At 36.5% G+C, this 17,806-nt stretch overlaps 1 long non-coding RNA gene across 1 annotated transcript; it reads right to left on the bottom strand.

Annotated features, from left to right (window-relative positions):
- Positions 1–1,711: 1,711 nt before the first annotated feature.
- LOC110015198 (uncharacterized) lies at positions 1,712–2,118 on the bottom strand. The gene is made up of 2 exons (XR_002290330.3): positions 1,981–2,118; positions 1,712–1,899 (listed from the first exon to the last, which is right to left on the bottom strand). It is a non-coding gene; the product is annotated as an uncharacterized LOC110015198 (long non-coding RNA).
- Positions 2,119–17,806: the final 15,688 nt, after the last annotated feature.

The raw sequence follows: 17,806 nt of genomic DNA, 5'->3' as shown, positions 1-17,806 counted from the left end.
ATACCAGTCCTTTGGTGGTGCTGTAAAAAAAGAAAAAATAAGGAAAAAAACAGAGTTCATTTTTTTCATTTTTCCACTCATAGACAAACTATTTCAGGGTCATGTTGCAAATGTACAACCTCACATCATATAAACCGAAACAGTCCCTCAAACTTTCTGTGATTTGAGGTCAAAATATTCGAAAATGTGAAGATCCAAGGGCAGATGAATATTTCAGAATGAAAAGAAGACTGAGGTAATTTAGGCTTTCCACAGGAAAAAGTATTTCAGATTTTATATCTGATTTAATAAAACATTTTTTTACCAACTTGTGGAGCATTATAAATGATGCATTCACAAGGATTTTCTCATACTTTGCTCTGAAGACTGTATTTTGGCTGGACATATCTTTCCATATGTGAACCACATGAACATACAAGGGTACTGGAGCTCTGATAGGGATAATCTGGGATAATCTCAATGCATCCCTTTGGATTCTCACACAAGCACATTTGCAGTCCCTGAAGGCTGAGACGGCAGTGGTGCAGCAGAATGAACACTGAGTCTGCTTTGACCGGCCCTCGTGGTGAAGCCCGCTGCATGACCTCCATCCCCAGTGAAAAAAGGAAAAAAACACCAAATCCAGCTCCTATCCCCCCCCCCCCCCCCCGCTGGAATCAATTGAAATTTCTATACAAAGATGGTGAGTCATTTCTGAATTTCGATCACACTTTTACTACAAGTAAATCATTTTATCATAATTTGGAATGTTTAAAACACTAAAATTATAGTATATGATCCTTTACCACATCTGTTTATGGTAAAAAGTTCAATTTATGAATGAAAAAGGAAAAAAAAGAGAGATCCAAATACGTTCTTATTGGAAACTCACTGAAAGAGGAACTTCTAAGAACTACTGCAAGACACCGAAGATGAAAATATCTCTCTGTAAGAGGTAACAAATGGCCTTAAGAGTGAAGGCTAGATTGCAAAAAATTCAAGTCGACACACAAGTTGGGCCAGCTGATAGCTCCCAGCTATTTCCCACATTGTCACTTTAATAAACTATCTTGACTGAAGAAATATGAAAACATTTCTTTCACCAAAAAATGATGTCCTTAGTTGTAAATTGATAATATGTAGTAATAATAAAACAAAAAATAAAAGGATTGCACTCTGTCTGTTTTGGTAACTTAAGTAATAAACTGTTGTATTTTTTAAAATCGTTTAGCCCTTTTTTTTTCTAATTAAAGAAAAATAATATTGTGAATAAGACAGTATTCTTAGAGACAAGATATGAATTTATATGCAACAAAAGCTGCTAGTGTACTTTCACTGAGATAAACAATTCTTCCTAAACAGGCTTACCTTTGCATATCAGAATTTTTCAATTGTAATGCCAAAAAAAACTTACAGACCCTTTCTTGGTCTTCAATGGGCTGAAACACTGAGATCTTACGTTCAAAAACGTATCACGGGAAGTAGAAACTGTAATATGCAATTTAAAGCAGAAATCATATAAAAAAATCAAGTGAATGGTAAAATGAAAGTACATTTACCTATGTTTAAAACTAAATAAATAAATACATATTAAAAAATAAAATTCATATAGAAATTTACCAGCAAGTAGCTTATTTATTTAGGAAACATTTTCCCTAAAGTGATTTTTTTGTCATGATTCGGAGGAGCGGCAGACCCAGATGCTGGAACCCAGAATGAGGACGCAGGTAAATGAGAGGTAAGAAAGGGTTTTTATTCTTTCCTTCCAGGAAGATGTTGCTGGCGTGAATGTGATCCAGAGAGGAGCGAAGCTTGAGGCGTGGCTGGAGGTAGTAGCGCGGCTAGCAGAATGTGGTATTTCCAGAACAGCAGGGGGGCTCGAACTGACTTCCACACAGGTGACACTGGCGAGCAGGAATCCTGAGACAGGAATAGCAAGGTTAGTTGCAAGATCAGCATAGGATGCATAAACATGAGCGAGACTGAGACCAGGTTAGTCACCATAAGGGGTAACGATCTGGCGATGAGTTGTGGAGCTGGGTCTCCTTAAGAAGGGCAGAGTTGATGAGGGTGAATTGGTCACAGCTGGTGGAGTCAGGAGCAGAGCAGAGGGGCGGGGATGACAGAGGTGCCATGACATTTTTCTTTCTTTATAATTATCTGAAAAAGAAAAGTTTAGATTTCTGTTTAAGATAACTGACGGAATCACCTGTGTACCTGCTGTCTACATCCTCATTTAACTATTTAAAACCTGAATTATAGTATGGAAGCGATTCTGTAGCATAAATAAAAATAAAAGTCAAAACCAGAAAAGCTTTTTCATTTTCAAAATGTAGCTGCATATTTTGACTCAAAATGAAAATGAAAACTCAATACTACAAAATGCTTTTTCATTTTTACTTAAAAACCGCTTATTCTGTGTCATATTTAAAACAAAAATGCAAAGAGAGGATTGCACTTGCATTTTCACATCCACCCTGTGAACAGTGTCGCAAGCCTGGCCGCCCAGCTTCTAGCATTTGTCTCTTAACAGCCGGACACACGGAGATAACACTGACGTCATAGCCCCGCCTCCCCTCTGGAAATGCAAATTCGAATTGAAATATGCAACACTATTCGCAGGGTGGATGTGAAAATGAAAATGCAATCCCCTCTTTGCATTTTCCTTTCAATTATGACACAGAAAAAGCGGTTTTAATGTGGAAAATGAAAAAGAATTTTGAAGTATTGATTTTTCATTTTAAATTTGAGTCATTTGATGCAGTTACATTTTGAAAATGAAAAAGCATTTCTGTTCATTCATTTTAATTGTCAAATTAGACATTTCTAAATGAATTTTGCTACACATTTACCAGAGAACGTTTTGAAAATGAAATGTCAAATACCATTTTCTTCATTGTTTTAATTAAGTGACAGAATAAGCACTGTTGAAGAAGAAAATGAAAAAGCATTTTGTTGAATTGTTTTTTCATTTTAATATCTTTCCTGGTCCGGCCGATCGGGCTGGGGAGGATCTGGCCCCCCTAATGAACACATGGTATACTTTGGCTACAGTGATCTCTGGAAAAACCTCACACATCTCAGTCCAGAAAAGTGCAGTGCTAGGAACAGCCAAGATACTGCGCATAACCCTTTAGGTCGCAGGCCTCTGGTAGAGGACCAGAGCTTGGGGTGAAAAACCGCAAATGGTTGACAGTCTTGATTTTTCAACACAAATTATGGTTAAGCAAGACAATTCTCTCACACACTCTTATTTTAAGAAATAAATAAATAATGAAATCTTTTATATTTTTTGTACCATCAAGAGAAATCTAAGAATACGATCAACTAATGTGTGCTGCTTTAAAGCTACTTAGTAAATAATTATGGAAGAAGGCAGTTGGCTGTCTGTCTACAGTCTTTTGTCCAAGTGAATTATTATTCAGAAACTGTCCTGACTGGGTCCACTCTTTACTGTGACAAGAAGAGCGGCTGGGTAGCTCGGTTGGTAAGGTGGGAAGCTACCATGCAGGAAACCAGGGTTCGATTCCCGGAGGGGAATGAGCAATGGTACTGGGGGCAATTACCATATCAATAGCGAGCAGTTAACATCACCCAGTGAGGGTCCTTAGGCAAGACCCTTAACGCTACTGCCTCCCGAGCGCGGTTTCGGCTGCAGCTTACCGCTCCCCAAGGGGATGGGTCAAATGCGGAGAAAGAATTTCCCTTCGTGGGATAAAATACAGTGTATAAAAAAAAAAAAAAAAAAAAGAAAAAAAAAAAGAGTTCAACCTTTACATAAGAATGAAGGTTATATCTCTAAAATAGTCATAACACTGCCACTGTGTCACTGAATGCACTATACACCTTTGTGTGTGACACTGACACTTTTCATTTCATCACCTCCTTTACTGTGAAACCAGAATTACCCTGGAGGCTTTTCCTGAAAAAAGCGTCATTTTTTTCTGAAGAAATTAATCAAAGACTTAATCCCCACTCTGAAGACGAGTGTTTTTGAGACAAAAACTGCAGTGTTTCACTTCAATATCAGGTTCCACAGTTTCAAAAAAGAAAAGAAAGGACTTCAGTTATTTGATCATCTTATAGTCATTGATATTCAACAGAAGAAAAATGCCTATATATCTTTGAACACTTAAAATTTGGTGGGGACAATTTGAAATAAAGAAAAATAAAACACAATAAAATGAAGAAATATTAAATGTGGTAGAAATGTCTCAACTGTCCCATTCTTAACAGCTAGTAAAGACTCACTATACTTGACATTTAAAGGGTGGGTTCTAAAAAGTTAAGAACAGTAACTTTTTTTGCATGAGTTCAAGTGTTTCAGCCTGCTGTGGTTTGAAATGTTGAAAAACATGTTAAATAAAATGAAAAACTTCAAGTTGAATTTGATTGAAGAAAAAAACAAGACTTTCAGCAAGATTCTAATCTACATGCAGAGCACATCTGAGCACAAGTCTGTTTGTTTTATTAGTCCCATTCACAGATTTTCTAACATCCTTGAGTCTCTTGCCTGCTTCAACCCCGAAAGTCTTCATCAAAGCAAAACAATTATGAAGGTATTAATTAGCTTTATTTTTAAATTGAGGACTAAATGGTTCATTAAGACTATTTTCTCTGAGCTAGGTAGGTTCAATTATAGTTGATTTAAGCTGAACTAACAATTTTTCTGCATGTTTTAAAGTATATTAAAGTATACTTCCTTTGAAAAATTCTCAGAATCTTAATAATATTCCTAAGAAATCTTTAAATGACACATAATTTTACAAAAGTATGATAAATAACAAGATGTCATAGATTTTACATTTATTGTTGCTTAAAACAATAAAATAAGAAGGACTTTAGAAAGAAAAACATGTTAAAATAAGTGAATTGTAAATAATTGCATTTGAAGCCCTTGTATGTTTTCTGTCCCAGTATGAATGGCTAGATTATCATCATTCTGAAACACACACATTTTGGGTAGTTGTTGACATTTCCTGCACGTGGAAGACAAAGGCATCAATTGCAAAATATTCTCAAGATGCAAAGTGTGTTAAGAGGTATTTATTTATTTAAAAATAACTTTATAAAAAGTCTCAGTTCAAACAAAGACATATTAAAAGTTCTCTCTGATGAGAGATGTTTGTGTTGCATTTATTAAATGTCTGACATACATGTAAAACAACAGCAATACAAGTAGCATGCAAAGTTAAATGCATTATTTTATACGGTTCATTCAAAATCAACCATAAGAATAATTCAAACATTTTTTATGTGGCTTTATCAGGCAAAATTTGTGGAAATTAACATGATTTAAATAAAATTGTGGCAAAGTTAGAAGTAAAGTTTTTGTGTTTTTAAATTGGTGCATGAAGGGCAATATACTTTTACAAAAACAAAGTAATGACACCAAATAATTCATTTATTTACAGTATTGCCCCCTGATGATGTCATTCCGATTCAGCAGCACTTGGGTTCACTTGGCCAGGCTGTTAAACCCAGCCTTTAAAACTTGGGTGTCATTTTTGACAAAGATATGTCGCTGACGCCGCACTCCAAACAACTGATTTAGAATTGTTTCTTCCAGTTGAGGAATATTTCTAACATATCATTTAGTTCTCCTTGCCTTTGTTTGCTGCAGTGCGATTCCATGCCCCTCCGGAGGAGCAGGAGTGCTTCCAGGTTCCTGTTGGCTCGTCCATGTTCCTGTACTGGGGATCCTGGCTCTGGCTCTTCTCGCACCCCTAGCCGTCCCCCATCTGGATGAAGCCATTCTGCTACACTATTCAAATATGTAGTTGTAGAGTTAGATAAACTAATTATTTTTCTGACAGTTCTTGTACATCACTTGTTCATCCTGGGAGAGAATCCCTCCTTCATGTGGACATCCCTGAGCTATATCCTCTTTTTTTTTTGTAGACCTTTTAAAGAAAAAATCAATGATCTGAAAATGTGAAACAATTTAACTGATCCAACATGTTTCCCAGGTCACTGCTTTCCACCTTTAGACTTTTTGATTTTCATAGCTTATCTTTTTATATTTGTCTGACACCTTAAAAATGTCAACTTTGGTCAGGATGATATAAAGGAGGGCTGAGGTTTGGGGTAACATTGGCCACAAGTTATAGGTTATTTTATTGGAACAACAGTTGACCAAGCAGGAGGGTTTAGTTTAGTCTGTTTAGTTTACCAATCAGCTATTTATATTTTATAAAGGATTTTAAGTTTTGTATAATTAGTGAAGCCAGTTAAGACAACTTTTTTGTAATTTGGGCCATATAAATAAACCTGAATTGAATACAACAAATAAACCAATTTCATCTACATATGTTCCACCTTTGCACCACAGAAAAGTAGGATAAAAAAATGTGCACCAACAATTACAGCTGTTGTAAACTCTGTTGTTATTAAAATGGGAAACAAAAGCTACGTTAGCATGAATAAGGTACATTTACGGTCAAAGTATGTACCGTAATTTCCGGACTATAGCGCACCTGATTATAAGCCGCACCCATTACATTTTTAAAAGATAAACCATTTTGTACATACATAAGCCGCACCTGTCTGTAAGCCGCATGTGCCCACATTGAAACATGTTGTAGAACGAGGATGTGTATGTAAGAAAAGAGGTAGGAGCGCGAGCAGTGGAAGACACATATACCGTATTCCATCAGTCTCACTCTTACCTTTTCTGTTGGAGCGCCCCTAGCGGCCGTTACAAAAAATGCATAAAAAAGACAATAAAAAGAAAAGCATACATTAGCTGCATCATTGAATAAACCACATGGTTAAAAGCGTGTGACAAAAGTATCTTATAATCCGGAAATTACGGTATTCCAGTTTTTATTCTGGTTCAGAGCTGCAAGCTAAATAAATGTATCTTCTGTGCATCGTTGTGCATAAAAATGTTAAGGGGTAGTTGCCATGAAAATTACTAAATGCATGATTTTTCACTCTGTCACTCCAAAACGCCACCTGTGTTCCCCGTGTGATACCCTAAGGCCGGCATGCTGCCAGGCGCTCACACATGAGCCGTGTCTACTAGAAAACAGTCCTGTAACAAATTGTGCCACAAATCAGATTTAATGGGCCCCAGGATAATGATTACTTTGAGTGATGGCATAATGAGAACTTTATAAATATGCATGGGTCACAAGGGGTAGTGATATTGAGCATTATTAAAACTTTAGGGTAAGAAGTCAGAGTATAATGAGAGGCAAATGACCAGGGAGGTACACCCACTGACCCAGGAATTAGTTAGGCCAAATAATAGAAACATGCTGTCAGTTGTTTTCACATCAAACACTGGGAAACAAATGAGCACCTGAAACAAGATTGTCAAAAAAGAAATGCTTAAAAAAAACTAGTGTTTCATAAATCCTCTTTCTGGAACAATTAGGAGTTAGATGGAAATTCATCACTAAACTTTTTGTTGCACAAAGTTTTTTGGTTTTTTTTTTGCCTGATAGAATAGGTGAGTAATAAGTGAACATTTGACCTATGTATTTCCTTAGCTGCATGTTGTTGAATGATGGACACTAACATTTTCCCAAAACCAATTTTGCCGTAGTTCCTATAATAATGATAATAATGGATTGGATTTATCTGCGCTTTTCAAGTCACTCAAAGCGCTTACATTGTGTCCATTATTCAGTCACTCCTCATTCATACTTGGTGATGGTAAGCTACTGTGATGGTAAGCTTCTGGCAGCCACGCCTCTGTCAGTCTGCCCCAGGGCAGACTGACAGAGGCTTGATTACTTGTTTCAACTTTTCAACACAAGAGTTTACAGATTGTGAAATGAAGCAAAGCATCTTTGGTCTAATACGCAACATTTTAAAGTAATAGTATGTTGAGCCAATAAATGTAAACGGCGTGATTATGAGGTGCAGAAAACTAGCTTTGCACTGATATCCAAAAGTTTACTTTTCTGTTTTATAATTTATTGAAGTTACGTTAATTACGTAAATAGCTGAAGAGGTATAATAGCGTGAACAGCAGGTGTTATTTTGTGTTTTGTGGATGACAGCTTTAGTATAAAAGGGTTACATTTTTTTTCTTTCTTAATTTAGGTTCAAATCTGTACATTAGGCAGATGGAGGAGACAAAAACTCTTACTTTGCTTTGTCCCACTCAGTTGACCATTTTTGGAATGTTGCTGTTGCTTGTCCCAGTTCAGGCTTATTTTTGTAGTTCAACTAATATGTTTGTAGTCAAAGTTTATCTTGATGTGTTTAGAAGTGTATGGGTCAGACTAGTCTCAATAGTCAGCGTCTTTAATTTTAAGGGGGCATCTTTCATAGTTTGGAAGGAACTGTGGAGACTGACCTACATAAGTATAGAAAAGAAGCTCCCTTTATATTTCTGATGAGTGTTTTGAAGAACTGTTGGAAAATCTGTGCAATCTGTGAAACATTCGCTTTAGAGCGCTTTGACAGCCAGGCTGTCACCAACGGCATCTTCAACACAACATCACAATTAACCCTATAGGTAAAGACATGGTGCCCCTTGATTCTTTTACTCAAGAAGCTAAAATTTGTCATCATGTAACCTTTTTCCTGAAAGTGCCTTTGTCACATGTCAGAAAATCTCAGTATGCAGAAAAAGTTTAAGCGGTATCAAGTCAGACAGATGCCACCACCTACTGAGGCTGTGTTTACATTTGAAAGAGAAGTCTTGGATCATAAATACTGAAAGGAAAGTGTTTTGGAGGAAAAGGAATGGTAGCATTAAGCTAAACAGGAGGCAGCAAGTGTTACAGTTCCTCAGTAGACCCAGTAGGAGCAGGTTTCAGCACAAAATAAATCCAGTCCACTGTTTAATTTTTTTACCTGACATAAACTGATGTATATTCTGGTTCTGAAGAAGCCCTCAGGATGAAACAGAGGAAGCCAAAAACATGAAAATGATTAATGTGGTTTAACAGGGCAACATGTTAAAAAAAGTACCACTCTAATATTAGCAAGGATTATTGTAAGATTAGGAGAACTGAAAGGTTTTCAACTACCCCCCCCCCCCACAGACAATTTCAGCTAAAATATGCCGTTTTTAGGAGGGTATACTTTTTAAAGCACTTTGATACATTTTATTCTTAAGTTTGCTTTTCAGAATACTTTGTGTGAAAGAAAAATTAAACCACAAGACGGAATAAGAGTTACTATCATACTCTGGTCATTAACACCAAGACCACAGGATATTTGTAGTGTAAAAAGCAACCTTAAAGAATTTCTACCCTCAAGTTTTCATACGTTTTATTGGTAATAAAATAAGAATCAGTTGTGTGTTGATAAAAATGAAACTGAATAATAGTGTCTTAAATTTTGCAATATGTTAAAAAAAAACTATTTCTAATTTTTTATTATAAATTTAGGATGTCAAAGAACCTGCCAAACCGCTGCTTCACTGTAATTTATTGACTACTAAAACACCAGAATGGAGAAAAAAATGAATATTGTTCCAGTCTCTGGATCATTACTAATGAGGGACAGGGGGCATTTTACCAACAGCTTCATTTGCAGTGCTGGCTTCATAGCACTTATGTTGAAGAGCTGTGCATCCTTTCCCCTGACCCCCACCTCTTCCACTGAAAGAGAATTGGGACACTCCTACCCTTTTAAGTGTAGGAGGAAGGGCCAAGGGGTCGCGGTAAGACTCTTCTCTTGAGGCTGTTTATGTTCGGCACACCTGTGATTCTTGCGCTTAATTATCTTGTCATGATTCAGCCTGTTGTGCAATGGATCTTAAAGTACTGAACATTTGGAGTTGTGCATTCATCTAAAAAAGTCAAGCTTAGATCAGCTGTGGAGATAATAGTATAAATTTCACTTGAAGACTAATTATAGCAAACCTTTTTTATTGCTTATGCCCTCCTACTAAAAAAAAAAAATAAGTTTTTGAATGCAGCAAAGTGCAAAATTCTGTGCACTTTAATTTTTTTTAATTTGCACAAAAGAAAAAAAAAATCATTTTTAAAGATGATAGCCTGTACTGTTTACTTATACTATAAAAATAAATGTAGTAGAATTTACTAATCTATAATAGTGAATTCTATACCATTATTATACAAGTATTGTTAGTAAACACTATCTGTATTAAATGAAATGAAAAGCTTTATTTGGTCCTTACTTCCAAGTTTTCACCATATTTTCTGCTCTATAAGCCACACTTAAAAGCTGTAATTTTTTTCGGTCCACCTTATAATCTGGAGTGCCTAATAGAGCGGAAACTGTTTCCATTCTGTTTTTAACAAATCAGGGCTCCACCCATATTTTTGATTAAATTTGCAATCCTAGTTACACCAAATCAACCCAAAATTTATATGACAATAAAGACTGCAATAATATTGATATGGTACTGTATTTGCACATTTTCATCTTGCCATATCAAGGCTCATCTGCTCTAAAGAGTGTTTGGAGGAAATTTCAGAACAGCAACCACAACTGTTTCCATGTTTAGTGAAAAAACAACTAAAGGCTGAGCTCAGGCTTCATGTAATGCTCTTGAAGCAATTTCCCTGCTTACATGCTGCCATGCAAACCACACTGGCTTGATGATCTACAGGGAAATTCCGTGGGTTAGAGTAGTGTCAAAAGAGAGAAATTAGGCTGTGTCTGCATGACAACTACAATTTGTGCCTGCTTTACACCTGGGAACACGATGCTAATGCAAAACAAGGACAAGGCTCTGAAAAGTCTGGTGTGGATGGAGAAAATGTCCAGGCCTTGTTGGCAATACAGCTTAATAATGCATGACCGCATATGATTGGGTGCATGAGGAAAGCCTTTTTTTTCTTCGGAATGCAGAAAAAATCTGTTCACTTCCTGTACAAGTGCAAGGAAAAGTAGACAGACTGAAATGTTCAAGTGTTTAGATTGCTGCAAGCATTAAAAATGACCACTGAAATAAACCTAGACTATTAACTTATCTATAACCAGAAAACAGTTCATTCAGCATTGACATACCCGGAAAATAACATTATTTTTCTATTTTACAATTAAAAATAATATAAACATATTTCCTTTTTAAGCTCCCCTCAATTTATATCTCTCTTCTTTTTTAATTGGCATTTGTGTTGAAATAAAACCTTAACCTAAACACGCGTACCCATACTCAGTAATTTGGAGAACTGACTGAAGCAGTTCACGATTAAAGATATGCTAAAATACACTATTATAAAAAATGTTTTAAAAGTGTGTTTTCAAAAATTTTTTGGAAACTTTGGATTCACTTGTATGAAGTTAAATTTGTTTTGCAATATTATTTTCAACAAATCAACCAATCAGCAGCTTTTTGCCGTCACCCAATTGGTGACCAGCCTCAGATACAGAATATCCATGCCAAGAGAATATAAATAAAAAACCTCTTTATTCTACCAAAGGAGACAAGAAAAAATGGCAAAAGATACCCTACATGCGGTAATTAATATATTTCATTAAGACACTGCAACTAAAAAAAAACAAAAACAAGTCTTGATCATATAGTTTCAGGAACTCAGTCATTTGTCTTGTCTCCTTCGTGTGTCAGTTTTCTTGGTATGAATACCATACATCTGATCAGCTGGTCCAAGCAGAACACTAAATGGGTGGGAGTAAAAGGCTGTAGATTAGTTGGCTTATTGAGAAAAAAAGAATTATATCTGTAACTTGGGCTTTGTCACTGTAGAATGCCTGGCATATGGGCCGACATTAATTGAAACAGTTATGAAACACTTTTTGGGATGTACACATTTGTTACTACAGGTGAATTTTTTTGAGGAACACACAATAAACAAAATATATAAAAGTTAGACTTGCACTTTGATTGCAATTGAGATTTGTGGCTCTGCACACTGTGATACGGTAGTACCTCACTATGTACGGCCTTAGCACTAAAATATTTACGGCAATATTTTTTCTCAAAAAAATGTTTTAATGCCCCCCCCCAAATTTTCTTTTTTTTTTCTTTTTTTTGGGGGGGGTCCTTATTGCTCATTCAGTGAGTAATAAAAGGCAGTTTTCAGGATCAATTAGATCAACTAGAAAAACTGCTTGAGGCTGAAAGAACTGTAAGAATGTTGTCATTTATTATTTTTATTCAGTCAATCAATCAAACTTTATTTATGAAGGACTTTTCATATAAAAGAATAACACAAAGTGCTTTACATTAAAAAAATACATAATATAAAAAAAAACCAAGAAGATTAAAATAAACAAGCACAAAAAATAAATAAAAATAGGGCCCCCCTCCCTGTACCTACACAACCCCCCACTTCTTACACATCTCCCACCCCCCCCAAATTGATGGGGAAATACAATGAGAATTGAGGAATAAGAAAGAGGAGAGCGAAAACAATATGTTGGAAATGCTGGTAATTGGAACCTCCCTCTCTGTGAACCGCATGACCAGCCAAATGCAGCATCACAGGCGGGGACCGCTCCACCACAGCTAAGAGGTGATGCAGGTCCCCATCCAGATCCGCAGTGGCTGAACAGCAGCCGACCCAGAGGGAGAGCTCCCAACTGAGGAAGCACCGGAAACAATAAAAAAAATTAAAACAAAGAGAATGAAAAAGTAAACATTTTGATAAAAGCAATAAACAAAACATTGAAATAAAGTAAATTAAAATAACACATTAAAATCTAGTGCACGTTCATTAAACAAGTAAAAATGGATAAATAAAAATAAATAAACAAATAAATAATGGTAGAAGTGTTAGTTTAAAGCCAGGTTAAAAAGATGGGTCTTGAGCCTTTTCTTAAAAACTTCAATGCTCTCTGCGACTCTCAGGTCCTCTGGCAGACCTTTCCATAAACGGGGGCCATAGTGTTGAAAAGATGCTTCTCCGTAGGTTTTGGTTTTTACAGTTGGAATGGTTAACAGACCAATGCCAGAGGATCTCAGGGTCCGCGAGGGTTCATACCTTACTAAAAGATCTGATAAATAAGAAGGAGCAAGACTGTTGAGACATTTAAAAACGGTTAAAAGTATCTTTAAATCAATCCTGAAGCATATGGGGAGCCAATGCAGAGATTTTAAAGTTGGGGGGATGTAAGCTCACCTCCTGGTCTTGGTGAGAACTCATGCAGCAGAATTTTGGAGAAGCTGAAGGTTCCTAATGTTTGTTTTTGGAAGACCGGCAAGCAGGGCGTTACAATAATCAACTTTATTCATGATAAATACATGTATTAGCCTCTCCATATTAGCAAAATTTCAGTTTGTTGGATTGTTCAGTTGTATAGTTTTCCTCAACTGGCTGGTCTGGTTTTGGAACTAGTATGTTGGATTACCAAAACATTTCTTTGTGTGTGATCTGTTTATCTCAGCTCTGAGTGTTTGTTGAGAAGAGTGTGTTTCAGTGATGAGAGGTGTCACCTTTATTAAATCATCTTCAATTTGAAAAGGAAGGAGATTGCTTCCACAGATGGAGGTCCACAGAACCATGTCCCACACCCCGGAGCTACTGAGATCCTGCTGCACCACACTTTTACCCACAATCCTTTATGGTTTACAGCTAATCTCTAACCAAGAGAAGCAATGTCTCTGCAATCACCAGCATTCTAAAACTTGTTTTTTTTTCCTTCCTCATTTTGGTTCCAGCGTTCCCCCTTGAGGATTCCTTGCAGCTCTGGCTTCTTTCCTTCTCTTATGGCAGACTTGGTTCTCACTAAATCTTTTTGGGGTTGTCCCTTTTCTTACTTCATTTCACAATCTGAACAAGTCTGGTAGTTTTATTCATTTAACTCATTTTCTGTTTCCCAAAGGTTAAAAATTAACACAACTTTATAATGTATTTAGTTTAATTCAATCTAAACCATCTTAAAAGTGAACTAAAGATGTTGCCCCATTTTTCATCTTCATTTTAGTCCCATGGAAATGACTGGACTTCACAATTAGGTATTTTTCCAAATTACTTTTTCTCTTCTATGCCTGTTTTTTTTCTCCTTTTTTTCCAATTGTGCTCAGAGTCATCTTTTCACAAATGGGATTGTTTCTTGTGTATTTTTGAGACTAAAGTCAAAAAGCCAAATTCAAACCCTGGATTTTGCCATTTTCACATCCACACATCAGCTTCAAAAAGGCTCAATGCAAACCATTAAGTCATGTGACCATGAAGATCTTCCATCTATATATAGCCATTGATTGAAATGTAAGACAGTGATATGAGAAAGTTCCCATCACAAGAAATCCTTCATCAGCACAGAACTACTGCGGATCAGTGTGGACCCACTTTTAGTCACTCCATCATCACTGCGCAACTTTGAAAATGAAAAAATAACAACAACTTGACTTTCCTTAAAAAAAAAAGAAAGAAACTTTCAGCCTCCAAAAGAAAAGCTGTAAGCTGCTTCCACGAGAGGAGCCTGAAAGCTGAAGATGATGTTGATTGTTTTCTCTTTTGGAAACCCATGGAATTACTAACAAGCCTGCAGTGTCGAAGCAAAATTTATCGTGTAAATAATATTGAATTTTGATATAAAACATGCATTTGGTCATTCAGAATTTATGACGGAGTTTTAGGGCCACCAAAAAAAAAAAAAAAAAAGTAAAATTACATGATTTTAAGTCGTAAATTTACCAGAAAAAAACTCGTAAACTTGCTGGATTAACGTCGAAGTTAGCCTACAGCAGCAAGTGAACGCAGCACGCAGCGGACTACGATTTAGTAACATTTTCTTTATTGATAGGTGCTTTGCAGGATCTCTGCAGCCGTTGATGAAGACAGAATCCTTTCTTCCTCCCCTAAAGACAAGATCTCTACGTTTGTGTGATGCTTCTGTCTGAGGAGCAGCACTTTTTGGGATTTTCAACATTGTTATGCTAATATAACAGACTATTTTCATTCCTCTGTTTTGTTTTAAGTTGTAATGGGACGTTTCACCTGGGTTAGGGGGCGTATGTAACACTGTTTACTTCCGCATTGGTGTTCGGATGACAGGTTCATGACGTAAGGTGACAATGAACTTCAGGGTGTGTGAATGAAAAGGAGAATAAAGGCTGCAGCGGTCCTGTACACCCAAACGTGTCTCTGAGCTCCTTATTTTACATATGAAACTCCACTTTACCGACACCGAACCCCGGAAATAATCTGATTTTGAGTCGCCAAAAGGTTCAGAATCTCTTTGTTTTTTAAACCTATGCGGAAATAAAGCTTCACTAAAGGCTCCACATATTTAATATTTAAGCTAGGCTCCAATAAACAGAAAACTTTGGTGTGTTAACCCTTGTGCTATCTTAGATGACCCCACCCTTACACTGACGTGTTCTTCCTACCATGACAAAGGTGGATAAAGGTGGAAAGATTTCATGTAATCCATGGACACCAGTGAAGATCCCAAATCATTGAAGAAAAAAGGTTCAGAGCACTGTCTAGTGGGTCTAGATGACCCAACTCCCAATGTTAAAGCGCTTAGGATAGCATGAATTTACACGTTTTTTCTGGTTAATTTACAACTTAAAATCTCGTCATTTAACAGTTATGACTTTCTTTCTCGTAACTTTACAACTTAATTAATTTAAAAACTTTTTTTTAAATTAATTCTATAAAGGAAGATTTTGATTTCTTGGCTGTTTTTATTCAATATAACTTTGTTTTAAGTACATTCTCTTTTTCTTTATTATAGTCCAATTTATTTTCAAAGTTAATAAAGCAATATGCGAAGGCAAAATTTTTTTTTACATTTTTTTAATAATCTCTTCATAAAAATGTTGTGGACCACCAAGGTGGACCTTCCACTTTTACAGCTTTACATTTTAATTTTAGAGGGTCCAGTGATGTTTTTTTTGTAAATAGAAAAATTGTGTTTTTTTTCCTAAAGTCTTATGAATCTCTGCTTTTTTTTATGTGCACAACTTTGCAAAAAATCATCCATATAGAAATAAAGTGTTGTAATAATCACCCCCCGCACTCTGACATTGGCTCTTGACTTAGTGCAGGAATAAATCTTTACACGCTGCATTAATCTGTTAAAAGACACTCGTGTTCATCCTGTTAGCACAACCAAGAACCTCAACCACTGAAGGGCTCTGGCTGACACGCATGGCTTCACTGAGGCGAGATATCCTCAGAGCTCTACCCACCAACCTCCCATCCATCCACCACTGATTCTTAATCCTGTCTGTAAAGCTGCTCGCAGTGGGGTGTCCTGACCGCTTTTGCCACCCATACTCTTAACCCCAGCCTCAAAATCTTCTCTGATTTAGAGTATGACTCACGAGTGTGGGATTCTGTGGTGTGAGTCATGTCAGATGAGGGATCCCCGCTGCACTTTTGAAAGGTTGTGTTGGCGGGAAAGCTGTTTGCGGCGGATCGGACAAAATTGTCAGTGGTTATAAATTTGCTCGGGCCAACAGCCAAGGTGAAATTTGACACCTTTGTTTATTGCTATGTGCAACATTGCTTTGAGGTATACTGGGTTTAAGAAAGCAAACTGACATTTAGATCTGTCTGGATTTCCATTTGATGATGACTTATTACCATATTTGGTTACAGTGGACTGAAATGTCAAATAAAATATGTATTTTATTTGACATTTCTGAGAGCCCTATTTCATTAGCATGATCCAAATGTTCCTTATAAAGCCATTTTATATGACTTTGTTTATATATATAACGTTTCTGCCTTGTGGTTCATCGTCTTTCCACTAGGGGCAGTAGATGGGCTTTTCATGCTCATTTCAAAATGGCTACTTCCTTAAACACCCCAATACACTTTTGGTGGGAAACGTTTAGAAAATTTCAAAACTTTATTGTTAGATTAATGACTGCTTATTACAACAGTTCAAACAATGTTAATAAGTAATTCTTTATAATTCAACTACACAATGTTAAAATGTTGTAAATTTGAAATAGTGAATTCATAAGCTGCTTTCTCCCTGAATACTCCTCAATAGTTTTGCATTATACACTAACAATGTTGAGAGACAAAAATTATCAAATTGGCCAATATATCGTAATGCTACTTATATCAATGAAAAAGGATATTGTAAATTCCTTTGTGTGGATCTCATCAAACGGTTTAAAAAGTTGTTTTTTTTTAAATAAATTTGTTTGGATTCAGATTCCAGCTCAGACAAAGAAAACAAAGATGTACATGGATCTATTTGCAAGTGGATTCATCAGAATGGGGCGGAGCAGGAAGCTTGTGGTCTGCCCATTAGCTTCTACGTCACAAATATGATCTTTTTCAAACAGCAATTTTCTGTCTGCTCCGGATTTACAACAATTTGAATTAAGAAATACTCGGAAATGCAATTTTAAGCTATATTTTCTTTATAAATGTCCTACCCTATCAGAAAAAAATGCCACCATAACATGTTAAAACTACATTTTTTGTGCGTCTTTAAATCTCTCTTGGGGACTGGAAAATGAAATGCACTTTATTGAATAAAAAAAAATCCATGAGTTGGGCAGTTTTAACTTTTCCAGTGTATATACCCTTTCCTCAACCAGTTTTAGCTGAAAAAAGCTCCAACTTCTAAACCCTGAGCAGGTACAGATGATGGTTACATGTGTGGACCACATTTCAGATTGTGGCCAGTAAATTCGTATCCATATAACTCAGGGTAATTGTAATACAAAATCCTGTTGTGAGATTAGATACAAGCTGTCAAGCCATTGCATCAAGCTCCCCTGCACCTCTGTGTCCGAGGATGCAGCATTTTGACCGAGAGTCGCACATTCTGTGCTTTTTCCACTTTTCACTGAGCTGTTCAACATCACCACCAGTCCTCCCACATGTAGAAATAATTGAATCAGCTCTCACTATCAGGTTGTGTAGCTCCTGCTGCAATTCAGAGTGAGGGGAAAAAAATAAGGAGGAACGGAGAGTCTCTCCTCCTCTTCCCTCCCCTCTCCCAGTCGCTCATC

The sequence above is a fragment of the Oryzias latipes genome, chromosome 6 (assembly GCF_053564925.1).
Source record: "Oryzias latipes strain Hd-rR chromosome 6, Olatipes_Hd-rR_3.1".
NCBI classification, from domain to species: Eukaryota; Metazoa; Chordata; class Actinopteri; order Beloniformes; family Adrianichthyidae; genus Oryzias; species Oryzias latipes.
The sequence above is the reverse complement of the archived record's forward strand: the minus strand, read 5'-3'. Positions and strand labels throughout refer to the sequence as shown.